Here is a 12,907-nt window from a genome sequence, read left to right as displayed (position 1 = left end):
TTGATTAAAGAAATGCATAGTAGTTGATTGGTTGGACATTTTGGAATTGATAAGACATTGAGTTTGCTAAAGGAGAAGTATTATTGGCCACAGATGTATAAGGATATTTAGAAGTTTGTGAAGAGTTGTGGAGTTTGTCAAGTTGTAAAAGGAGTAAGTTAGAATACTGGATTGTATACACCTATTTTAATTCTTGAGAAACCTTGGAGTGACACTAGTATGGATTTTGTTCTTGGATTACCTAAGATAGCAAAGGGGTATGATTCTATATTTGTTTTTGTGGATAGATTTTCTAAAATGGCTCATTTCATATCATGTAAGGAGACATCAGATGTTGAGCATGTTTCTAAACTTTTCTTCAAAGAGATTGTGAGATTGCATGGATTACAAAGAAGTATTAGTTCTGACAAAGACAATAAATTTGTTGGTTATTTTTGGAGAACTTTGTGGAAGAAGATGGGCACTGAGTTGAAGTTTAGTTCTACATTCCATCCACAGATAGATTGGCAGATAGAAGTTGTAAATAGAAGCTTGGGTAATTTTCTAAGATGCGTAGTAAGAGATGAATGACATAACTGGAAGATGGTATTAGCATAGGCTGAGTTTTCATATAATAATTTTTTCAATAGAAGTACTGGGAAGACACCTTTTGAGATTGTTACTGGAATGAATCCTAGAGGAGTATTAGATTTAAGGGATGTTGTTGGTGAAGAGAAGAGAAGTGTTGCAAGAGAAGAATTTTATGATTTTATGTAGTCTTTGCATAAGGAAGTGAAGCTGAAGTTGGAACAAAGTAATTGAAAGTACAAGGAGAATGCTCATAAGTATAGAAGACATCATGTTTTTGAAGTTGGTAATGAGGTGATGGTACATTTGAAGAAAGGTAGACTTCCTATTGGAACATACAGTAAGTTGAAGATGAAGAAGTTTGATAGTGGAAATTCTTATGAAGTTGAGTTACCTAATGACATGGATATATCTCCTATATTCAATGTTGCTGATCTATATAAGTATCATGAGTTAGATGATGAAGTTTCTATAACAGATGATTATCTTAAGAAGTAGATTGAAGAGGTTGAATTTTTTTTGGATTAGAGAGTTGGTAAAACCACAAGAGGAAAAGACTACTATGAATATTTGGTAAAGTGGAAAAACAAACTAGTTGAAGATGCTACATGGATTTCTCAATTTGAGTTGGATTCAATTTAAGTTGTGACACTTACGTGATTTAGGAGAATCATTTATTTCTACCCTAGTTGTTTGATGCAAGAGCATCTTGGGTTGACATTTTATCCTACTCATTCATGTTTATTCTACCAATTGTTACGGAGTTGTAGTCATTGCCAAGTTGTAACGATTGTCAAGTGCTAGTAATTTTTTAGTATCAATTGAGTTGTAGTTATCCCAAGTCATGTTAACATTTGGGTTAGCATGTTATCCCATCTCACTCTATAGTATTGACCAAATTATCAAGTGTGTGTTAAGTTATATAGTGTGTGTCGAGCTACCTGATGTGTATCAAGTTATCCAATATTGGCTATGTTCCTTCATGTGCTGAGTGAGCCTATTATTTACTGGCACTCAGTTCCTTCTTTTGTCAAGTTGTCTATGTTTTGGTTCTTAGTGGGAGCTTACTTGCATGTTTAATTCTAATCATGAGTTTAATTATAAAATCTTGTCTTGGGATGTGTGCAAATCATTTTAAGGTTGGCCTTTCTGTTATATAATGTTCTAGAATCTTCTATAAGTTATTTTGGAAACTATGAATAGGGTGTTTAGGCTTAGGTTAAACGCAAGAGAAAAGTTATCGAGAAGTTGGAGTAGAATTAAAAGGGTTTTAGAATTTTTTTGCATATGTGTCTAGAAGTGCAAATTTGAAGTTGGATCATGGATCTTGAATGTATTTTGTATCTATCCATAATCCAAAAGCCCTTATAGCTAGGTATGTATGTTGATTACTTGAGGAATCAATAAAAGCATTATGTTCTCTCTCTTGGTGCTATTCTATTTGTGTGTTTTCTTCCATTGTGTTAACTTTGTAAGGTGGTTTGTACTACTGAGTGTTCCGTTGTCCCTAGTTCTTCTTCCCTCCTTGTGTCAAGGTGGAAGATTTCAAAGAAGTAGAGGTAGAACCTATAGAGAAAGTACCAGATCTAAAGTGCAATAAAAAGAAAAATCTGATTGGAAAGATGAAAATGATGGTAAAAAGAGGTAATTACACTAGAGGCAGTTATATTGGTTACTTTGGGAATAGTAGTAATGGTAAGAGAGATGAAAGATCTTGGTTTAAAGGTTCTTGTTAGAAATATGGTAAAGAAGGACAAGGAGCTTTTGAATATACTAATTCTAGTAAAAAGGTTGGACGAAGTGGTAGAAATATTTTTTCTTGTGAAGAAGTTGTTGAAACACCTGATGAACCTGAGAATGGTGAGAACCTCATGATAAGAAGAGTCTTGTGGAATGAGAAATCAAATGAAGGACATATTTAATAATAAGTCTATTAAAAACCATATGTAAAGTTGATGGAACATGTTGTAAAGTGATCATTAATTGTGGTAGCCGAGATAAATTGGCTTCAAAGGAACTGATAAACAAGTTGAAGTTGCACAGGTTGAGACATTCAAACCCTTATCATGTTTCTTGGATTCAGAATGAGCATAAATTGTTGATAAGTCAATATTGTCTTGTAACATTTAAAATTTGGAATTACTATGATGAATTCTTGTGTGTTATTATGCCTAAGCATTATTGTCACAATTTGTTAGGTAGAGCTTGACAATATGATAGATAGGATTTGCATGATGGTAGATTGAATCAATATACTATTTGGGAAAATGGGAAGAAGAAGATTTTGTTACCTTTGATTGAGAAACTTGATGAGAACTACTATACTACAATAAGTATTTGTTTGGTTTATGGAAGTCAATTTGTTAAAGATATGAAGGAACAAAACATATGCCTTGCCTTGATTCCTAGGAAGACTGAAAAATAAGATGAACTTGAGCCTACACCTAAGATAAGAGTTTTGTTGGATGAATTTCAAGATGTTATCTCAAAGGATGTACCTCATGTATTACCTCCTTTGAGAAGTATTAGTTAGTGTATGGATATGATACCTGGAGCTAGCTTGCCTTATAAAGCACCATATAGACTAAAATTTGCAGAGAATGTTGAATTGATTAATAGACAGAGAGGTTTGATAAGAGAAACTTTGAGTCCTTTTGTTGTACCTATTGTATTGGCACCTAGGAAGAATGGAGAATGGAGAATGGAGAATGTGCATTGATTCTAAAGTTATAAATAATATCATAGTGAAGTATAGGTTTCCTTGTTCCTAGGATTGATGACACCATGGATTTTTTGAGTGGAGCTAGATACTTTACCAAGATTGGTTTCAAAATTGGATATCATCATATCAGAATCAAAGAAGGAGATGAATGGAAGACTATTTTTATAAATAATGAAGGTTTTTATGAATGGTTGGTTATGCCTTTTGGTTTGACTAATACACCTAGCACTTTTGTGAGGTTGATGGATGAAGTTTTGAAGAAATTCTTGTGAAATTTGTGATTGTATATCTTGATGAAATATTGATTTTTAGTAAAACTAAAGAGGACCATCTTGAGCATATCAAACAAGTGTTGCAGAGGTTGAAAGAGGAAATTTTTTTGATTAACTTGAAGAAATGTTCTTTTATGAAGGAGGAAATTATATACCTTGATTTTATGATTTCAGCTAAAGGTTTGAAGATGGATCCTAAGAAGGTAAAAGCTATACTTGAATGGCCTATACTTGTGTCTATTTTACAAGTTAGTTCATTTCATGGGTTGACAATTTTTTAAAGAAAGTTCATCAAAAAATTCTGTTTAGTATGCAATGCTATGAAAAATACCATGAGAGGAGATAAACAGGATTTGAAGTGGAAACAAGGAGAAAATAAGAGTTTGGAAATATCAAAACAAAAAGTTGCAGAGTTGCCTACACTTGCTTTGCTTGATTTCACTAAGGTTTTTCAAGTAGATTGTGATGCCAGTGAGAATGTAATTGGAGCTGTTTTGAGTCAAGAAGGAAGACTTGTAGCTCTCTTTAGTGAGAAATTAAATGATGTAGAAAGAAATACTTAGTTTATATTAGAAATTCTATGTTATTTTTCAAGCGTTGAAGAAGTGGAGATGTTATTTGATGCCTAAGTAATTTTTCTTGTACATAGATCATAAAGCTTTGCGGTACATTAGAATTTAGAACAAGTTAAATCAGAGACATATGAAGTGGGTCAAATACTTGCATAATTTAACCTTTGTGTTGAACCATAGAAGTGGTTAATCAAACAAATTTTTTGATGTTGAGTAGAAGAGGGAATTTGCTAACATAAATGAAGGTTGAAGTGCTTGGCTTTGATGATTTGAAGACTTTGTATGAAACTGCCCTTGATTTTGTAGAACCTTGGAGAGACTGTAAGTATTATTTGATAGTTGAACAAGATAAGTGGATTGATTATTTCATTCAAATGACATGTTGTTCAAAGGAATTCAGATTTACATATAGCCTAGAGGATCTATGAGAACTAACATCATTAAGGAAAAACATAGTGGTGGACTTGTTGTTGGAAACTAAAATTGGGACAATTGTTATGTCGTCATTTATGTCAAACCTTATTGGTGAGACAGTTTGATATCTGATTTGAGTGTCATATCTAGATGATTGATGAAGAGGATTTGAGAAGATAAACATAACAAAAGGACCTAGAGGAAAGGTTGAGTTATGATGAATTACAATGGGAACTTGTTAGTTAGACTTTGACAAGATAAAGTGATTGTTTAAGCAGGCTACTAGTGAAGAAGATAGTTGTACTAAAGTCTAGAAGAAGTGATCAAAGAATGACCAAATATGTAGGCTTGGCTAAGAAAAAGAGTAGAAGATGAAGGAACTTGAAGTTTATGTTGAGTGATGCCACTATAAGCCAAGATAATAGTATTAACTAAGCATCAACATATATCCCAAATAGAAAATTTAGTAGTGACCAAGTAATCCAGTGATGATCGAGTGTCATAATACAATATTGGTCAAGGGAAAACATTTTATACAATATGAGTAAATCACAATTTCTAGCCGACATAGTTGTTTTTTTGCAATATGTATAGCATGTTGAAGAGAAGAATACATGAGTTGGATCATTTAATACAAGAAAAATTATGTTTGAGTGTTTCTATGCAATAAATCAAGCAAAAATTTGGAGTAGTTTCTAAAAGAGAAAAGTGAACATGAAATTATGAAAGGATTTGATGACTCTAACTTAACCCTAAGATATATGGTGATGTTTAAGCAACAAAAGATCAAAATTGCCTATTTAAGGAGGTATAAGGAATAACCTAAAAATGTAGGAGCTATTATTGATGCTATTGATTAGAAAACTTGAGGAAGAGGCTGAGAAGATGTGAAGAGTGATTGCTTGAAGGAGTGCTAGGCATATTAGAGACAAAGATGTCAATGGAGGCCTATCATTGGATCACCATGTGACTTGAATTGTGATTTGTAATTGCAAAGTGAGTTGTATTTGTCATATCAAAACTGTTGCTACTTTCTAACCATTGTATCAGTATTGAATTCATTTAATGAAGGTTGACCTAATAGTCATATGTAAATCCTTTAATCAAGGTGGCATTCTAATAGAATTTTCTTAAGTCCTCTAACAAGGCCACTCCTAACAAGGTGATTAAATCCTTTATCAAGGTCACATTTTATAGTGTTTTTTTTTACCTTTAATAGGGTTAGCTCCTAACAGAGCTCACTTTAGAAGAGTGAAAGATTGGTGACATGTTATTGGTGGTTTTTTCCAAACTGGGTTTCCATGTTAAATCATGGTGTCATACTTGTGTGGATGTCATTTGAGATTATTTACTGTTAATGTTTTATATTCTACAAGTTTGATATTTTTTAGGAAAGTGGACTACAATTTTATGTTACTGATCATCTTCTATAGACATTGAGATACTGAATGTTTAGATCTAAAGTATTTGAAGTGATTAAAATTTCAATTGGTATGTTTGGACCTTGGATTACTGATTCACTCCCCTTGGTTATTCTAAATCATTCTAATAATTGGTATTAAAGCATTGGTTCTTGTAGAGAAAAGTTTGAAGGCACTTGGAGCCAAAGATCAAGATGTAAAAAAGGAGGTTCCAAAGTTGAACAAAGAGAACTTCCCTACATGGAAAAGTTTGGTGAAGTTGCATCTGGAAGGAATTAGAGATGGTGCTATATACTATATAGAAAATACATGTCACAATAATAGTTCCTCTAATAGCTCTACAGATGAAAGTGAAGCAAGAAAACAACCAAGCTTTGTTGGAAATTGCATCATCCCTTAGCTATGTCGAGTTTCATGTCATAAAAGATTGCACTACTGCTAAGAAAATGTGGGACACACTCTGGACTATCTATGGAGGAGACAAAAAAATTTTGAGAGAAAAATTAGAAAGCTTGAGAGGCAAATTTAATGAAATGAGAATGATGGAAGGTGAGAATATTGTTCAGTATTTTGGTAGAATCAAAGGGGTGGTAAATACTATAAGAGGAGAAAATGGAAAGATTGATGATGAGACTGTGATCAAAAAGGTATTGAGAACTCTACTTTCTATCTATGCTATTAAAGTTTATGCAATACAGGAATTGAGATGTACCCCTACTAACAACCTAACTTTTGAAGGTGTAATTGGTAGGCTTACTACTTTTGAAATGTCAAATTTTGATAATTTCACTCCTACTTATGTTGAATATGCTTGTAAATCTTAATTGGTTATTAGTAACAAAGGAAAAGGAAAGTGTGTGAATAGTAAATGTGATTATTTTGATGATGAACTTGATGAGCTTGCAACATTGATGGCTAGAAGACTTTCAAGAGGTAGAGGAAAATACAAAGGTAAACTTCCTATAATTTTTTTTTTCATGTAACAAAGTTGGTCATATTGGTGCAAGGTGTTTTGACAAAGAAGACAAGGATTAAAGTTGAGAAAGTGAGTACAAAGGAAGAAGAGATAACTGAGACAATAGAAGAAACAAGGACTATAAAGACAAAGGTAAGAAATCATGTGACATTGTTGAAGAAGAAACTGATAATGGGTCTAATAGTAATGATGGAGAAGTATTATATGTTGTTATGAGAGAAGATTCTTATGAGGATAAGAAAACTACATTAATTTTATATGCGAGTCAAGGTAATAGGTGGATAGTTGATAGTGGTTGTTCACATCACATGATTGGTGATAAAAGTAAGTTTGAAACTATGGAACCATATAAAGGTAGTTGTGTTAAGTTTGGTAATGATGCACCATGTCTTGTGAAAGGTAAAAGATCAATACAATTGATTGATAAGATCAAGTGTGACAATGTTTATTAGGTTCAAGGACTTAACTATAATTTTTTGAGTGTCTCACAATTGAACAAATTAGGATACAAAGTTCAATTCCATCATAGGAAGGCTAGGATATTTGATGCTACTGGTGAATTGATTGGAAGTGGTGATCAGACAAGAGGTAACTTGTTATATCTAGATTTATCTGATGAGACATGTTTGTTTACACAAGATGAAGATATATGTTTATGGCATAAGAGGTTATGTCATGTGAACTTTGATAATTTGGTAAGCATTAGTAAGATGAAAAGAGTAAGAGGATTACCAAGATTGAAGAAACCTGATAATGTTATGTGTAAACAATGTCAATTGGGAAAAATGACAAAGTCTAGTTTCAAGAGAAAAACCCACACATCTAATGATATTTTAGAATTGTCTCATACTGATCTTTGTGAACCTATTGGAGTGCAAAGCTACTATAGACACAAATATTTCATTCTATTTGTTGATGACTATTCTGGAATGATGATTATAATGTTTCTTAAAGAAAATATGATTATTTTTAGTTGTTTAAGTGGTATTTGGCCAGAGTTGAAAGGGAAACTGGAAAGAGTCTAAAGTGTTATCTAAGAGGAGGATAATTTATCTCTAATTAATTCAATATATTCTGCAATGATAGAGGAATCAAAAGGTAGATGTCACCAACTAGGATCCCCTCCCCAAAATGGAATAGTTGAAAGAAGAAATAGATCAATCATGGAATGTGGTAGAACACTAATGATGGAGAAGAATGTGTTATAAAAATACTAGAGAGAAGATATAAATACAATAGTTTATACTTTGAATAGAGTACAAGTCAAGAAAGGTACAAATGTTACACCCTTTGAATTGTGGTATGGGTATGCACCTAATCTAAAGTATGTTTAAGTTTTTGGAAGCAAATGTTATATACTAAAGGATAATAGAAATAGAAAATTTTGTTGAGAAAAGACTAATACAAGTACAAGGATGTGTTTCAATCATTGTTTTCTCACTAATGTCAAACCTGCTACTTGCTGGTAAGATAAATACTTAGTTGATTTGAGTACTATCATTTGTTTTATTGATGAAGAGGATTTGATCAAATGCAACAACAAGAGCACTTAGAGGAAAGGTTGAGTTATGATATGAAAAGGGAGTACAAATATTAGTTAAGATAGTGATGATATAGTGCTTATCTACTAAAGGTTATAAATGTTGGATACATTGATTAAATCTAGAAGAACAAGTAAGAAGAATTGTCTTTTCCAAGCTTGACGGAGTGCACAATGGGTGCTAAGAAAAGTTAGTGCAAGTTGAGAAAAAAATTAGTTGGAGCCAAGCAAAGTGAAGATTCAGTGTATGCCAAGTGAACATAGTGTAAGCCAAGTAAAGTTTAGTTGATGTCGAGCATCAGTAAACTTTAGTATTCACCAAAAAACTAGCATTGATCAAATGGAAGAACAATATGGAAGCCGAGTGACAACATATTGATGTCGAGTTCTAGTATTCATGTTAAATCAAAGATTTGACAAATCTAAGCTGACTATTTTATTTTCTTGAATTGTGTGAAGTATGTAGAAGATAATTATGATGAGCTAGTGGCACAGAATTCAAGGTAAATCATTTTGTGGTGAATTCAAGGAATATTGTGGAAGAAGTTTCTAGAGGAACCAAATACAAAAGTGGTTAGATTCATTTTATCTTACCTAATCCTACCTAACCCTAAAATGGATGATTGTGGTTAAGCAACAAAAGATCTGAAATATTTATTTATAGAGGAAGCTAATCAAAAGAAAAGGTTATCATGTGCAAGAACTTAAGGAAGACAAGGAGTCTAGGGTAGTGCTTCATTCAGTGACCAAATAGAAGAGACTGCAATTGGCATGCAAGGAAAGAAGGCTTAAGAGTATGAATTCTTGTAGGGTGAATAAGCTATTAGAGCTGAAGTGTGTGAAAGCTAAGTAGAATGGAGGACTAAAATAGAGATCTATAATCTGCAAGTGAGTTGTAATTTTCTATTACATCAATCCTTACTATTACTTTCTAATTAGTGTATCAATCTAGGGTAAATCCTTTGGATTAAGGTTGACCTAATAGTCATTTGTAAATCCTTTAACTGGGTGACATTCCAACTGAATGATCTAAAGTCCTCTATCAAGGCTAATTCATAATAAAGTGATTGAAATCCTCTAACTAGGTCACATTTAATAGTTTGTATTGTAACCTTTAATAGGGTTGGCCTTTCATAGGGCATCACTTCAGAAGAGTGAGAATTAGTAGTATGTTACTGGTGGTTTTTCCCAAATTGGGTTTCCACATAAAATCCTTGTGTCAAATGTGCTATTAAGTCTATTATGTTTCATGTTTACATTTCTGAAAAGTTGTTTTGACCTAGGACAGTAACCTACAAAGTTTAAGATTTGTATGATCTAATGGATGCATGCATAAGAACATTTTATGGATATGGGTCTACTTAGCATTGAAAAGTTTTATTTGTACATCTAGACCTTGGATAACTAATTCACCCCCCTCTCAGTTATTCCAAAGAATTCCAACAATTGGTATCAGAGCACCATAGTGCTTAAGAGGACTAGTTTGAAGGTATGAGAAGCAAAAGATCAAGATGTCAAAAAGAGAGGTACCCAAGCTTAACAAGGAGAAATTCCCTACATGGAAAAGTCTGATGAAGCTACACCTAGGAGCTCTTAGAGACCATGCACAATCTACCATCTCCACTAAACATGTTAATCCTACTAGAGCCCTAACTACTGATGGTATGAAGAAGAAAGAACACAATCAAACAATTTTGGCTATTGCCTCTACCCTAAGTTATGCTGAGTTCAATGACATCAAGGGTTGTGATTCTGCAAAGAAGATTTGGGATGCTCTTCACACAGTTTATGGAGGAGATGCAAATGTTTTGAGAGCCAAATATGAAAATATTAGAGGTAAGTTCGATAATATGAGGATGCAAGAAGGTGAGAATGTTGCTCAATATTTCTCTAGAATAAAAGATGTTGTTAATGCTATAAGATGACCTACTAGTAAGATAGATGATGATATTGTATTAAGAAAAGTATTAAGAACACTGTTGCTCATCTATGCTATTAGAGTTTCTACCATATAAGAATTAAGATGTATACCAAGTTCTAATCTAACTCTAGAAGGTTTGGTAGGTAGACTCAATGCTTTTGAGCTCTCTAATTTTGATAATTTCAAATCTGACAATGTTGAATCTACTTTCAATGCTAAGTTCTCATTAAATGAACTTAAAGAGAAGAAGAAAAATGTAAAATATGTTTCTAGTGATAGTGACATAGATGAGGAGGATGTAGAACAACTTGAAGCATTGCTAGTAAGGAGATTTCATAGAGGCAATGGAAAATTCAAAGGTAAGTTACCTAGCATGTGTTTTAATTGTTTTAAGTTATAATTCAACGAAGCAAGAGTGCAATTAAAAATCAAATGTTTTCACTATACATTGCCCTTGCTCTGTTTCCCATCTCACACTTCAAATAGCCTATGCCTAACTGGAAGCTTCCTATATTTTGTAGAAACTTACAATACCATTAAGCATATGCACAAATTTCAAATCATAATTTAATAATATAAGATTCAAATAGTAGATAAAACTAGCAAGATTTGTCTTTATTGGGCTGCTTATATATTATCTCTCCAAACATTTTGGGGGTTATGAGTTTGAATAAAATAAGTATTTCAATTGCTTGAAAAGGGCATGTGTGGAGGAGAGAAGAAGACAACGAATTCCAATGAAGAGTAGAATATGTTTTTAGTTTCACAAGGTTAAATACAGTCTAAGATGTCTAATCAAATTGGATCAGAAACCATAAAACAAGTGTCAATTTCCTTCTTAACTCTCTTCATATGTATGCTTGAACCCTTACCTTATTTCTAGTTAATCAAGATTTAAAATTTTTTTGAAAACACTGAGTTTCTCAACTAAAAAGAGTAGAAGATGTTTTTTATTTTTTGGAGGTTAAACATAGTCTAAAATTCATTTTTCCTGATCAATTTAATTTTTGTAATTAAAAATTACGAACCAATTGTCAAGATATTTACATACTATTGTTTGCCTTGTTTAATTGTCTTGTTTTAAAGGTTTGAACCCTTACCATGTTTCTACTTCATCTAGATTCAAAATACATCTAAAAACAAGAGGTTTCTCTATCAAATATAAAAATATTTGGAAAGAAAGCACCAATTGATTAACATAGCATCAATAAAAGATAAAAAGTGAATGGACTTGCACAATGTCTAGAAAAGTCCAAGAGTAGGTCCTATATTTTCTTGTTTTATATAGATTTGAAAGTGAAGTTTGATAGACTAATGTTTTTTAGTGGGCAAGTGTCAAGATCATACTCACATTGATAACTATTTGTTTCAACACTCATAGCAATTATTGGAATGTCGACTCCCATGTTGAGGCCATCTACAAGTACATCAACAAAAACATGAGTGGTTAGGATGCAATTGTATGAGACAGGATCTATTTTTATGGAATGGAAGGTCCCATGAAGTGAAACAAAAAAATGTTGCAGGATTAAATAGAATCTTCTCCACAAAAATAGTTACCCCTACTTTTTAGGGTGCAAATTTGAGCACTGGAAAAAGTGAGGGGCTAGAAATTGCCCCGCCAGCTTAGGCTTTTAGTATGCCACTTGTCAATCAAATATGTTTTCATTTTTTATAAACTTTATTTTTAAATGATTCAGTTATGTAAATTAACAATCCAATTCCTGAGACCACCAGCTTCCATAAATTGTGGAGGTTAAACTTTTAAGCATAAAATCCACTTCAAGATTCATTGAACCTCCCACTTTAAAATTATCCTAAAAGTCTCAGTAGCACCCAATGAATGTTTTTAGGAAACCCACCTACATGGGACCACACCCTTAGATAAACTACCTTTGCATGAGAGGGAAACCAATGTATATATGTATATTTGTTGGTTCTTAGGAAATGCTCAACTTCTTTTTCTAGGTCATTATCATCTTTCACACTAGCTAAAAAAGAGCACTTGAACATAGGCTACAATGTGAAGGTTATCTCAAAGATTGCTCCTAGTGCTCCAAGAGATAACTTGGCAACTTTCAAATTTGAATTTGAATCTATCAAGAATACAAAAAGGAATAACCCATTACATTAATGCTCAGTCCCATTCAAAAAGAAGAAAATCAATCAATCTCAAAAGTATAAGAAATTATAATGGAGAAAATCAATAAGGAAAGATATGAATCTGACTAACTAAAAATACCGAAATACCTTAAAAAGTAGAGTAATAAAATAAGAGGAAAATGGTAAAATTTAGATGTAGTAAAATTAACCAGGTGAAAGAATGACTAGTCAAGGTGATGAGCTTTGCATAGCCTTGGGAAGGAGGTGCAAGGACTACTAGTTTCATCCCAATGACATATTCAAAAACCCCACTTCCTCTTCTTGAGAGACCACTTCCACGGGCTCCTATAGAAACAACTCTTGCTACTGAAACTCCATTATAGTAAATCATGATAGGTA

Source organism: Cupressus sempervirens, chromosome 7 (genome assembly GCF_028749045.1).
Source record: "Cupressus sempervirens isolate cs-2001-9-10 chromosome 7, ASM2874904v1, whole genome shotgun sequence".
In the NCBI taxonomy this organism is placed as follows: Eukaryota; Viridiplantae; Streptophyta; class Pinopsida; order Cupressales; family Cupressaceae; genus Cupressus; species Cupressus sempervirens.
This window is presented reverse-complemented; position numbering follows the sequence as displayed.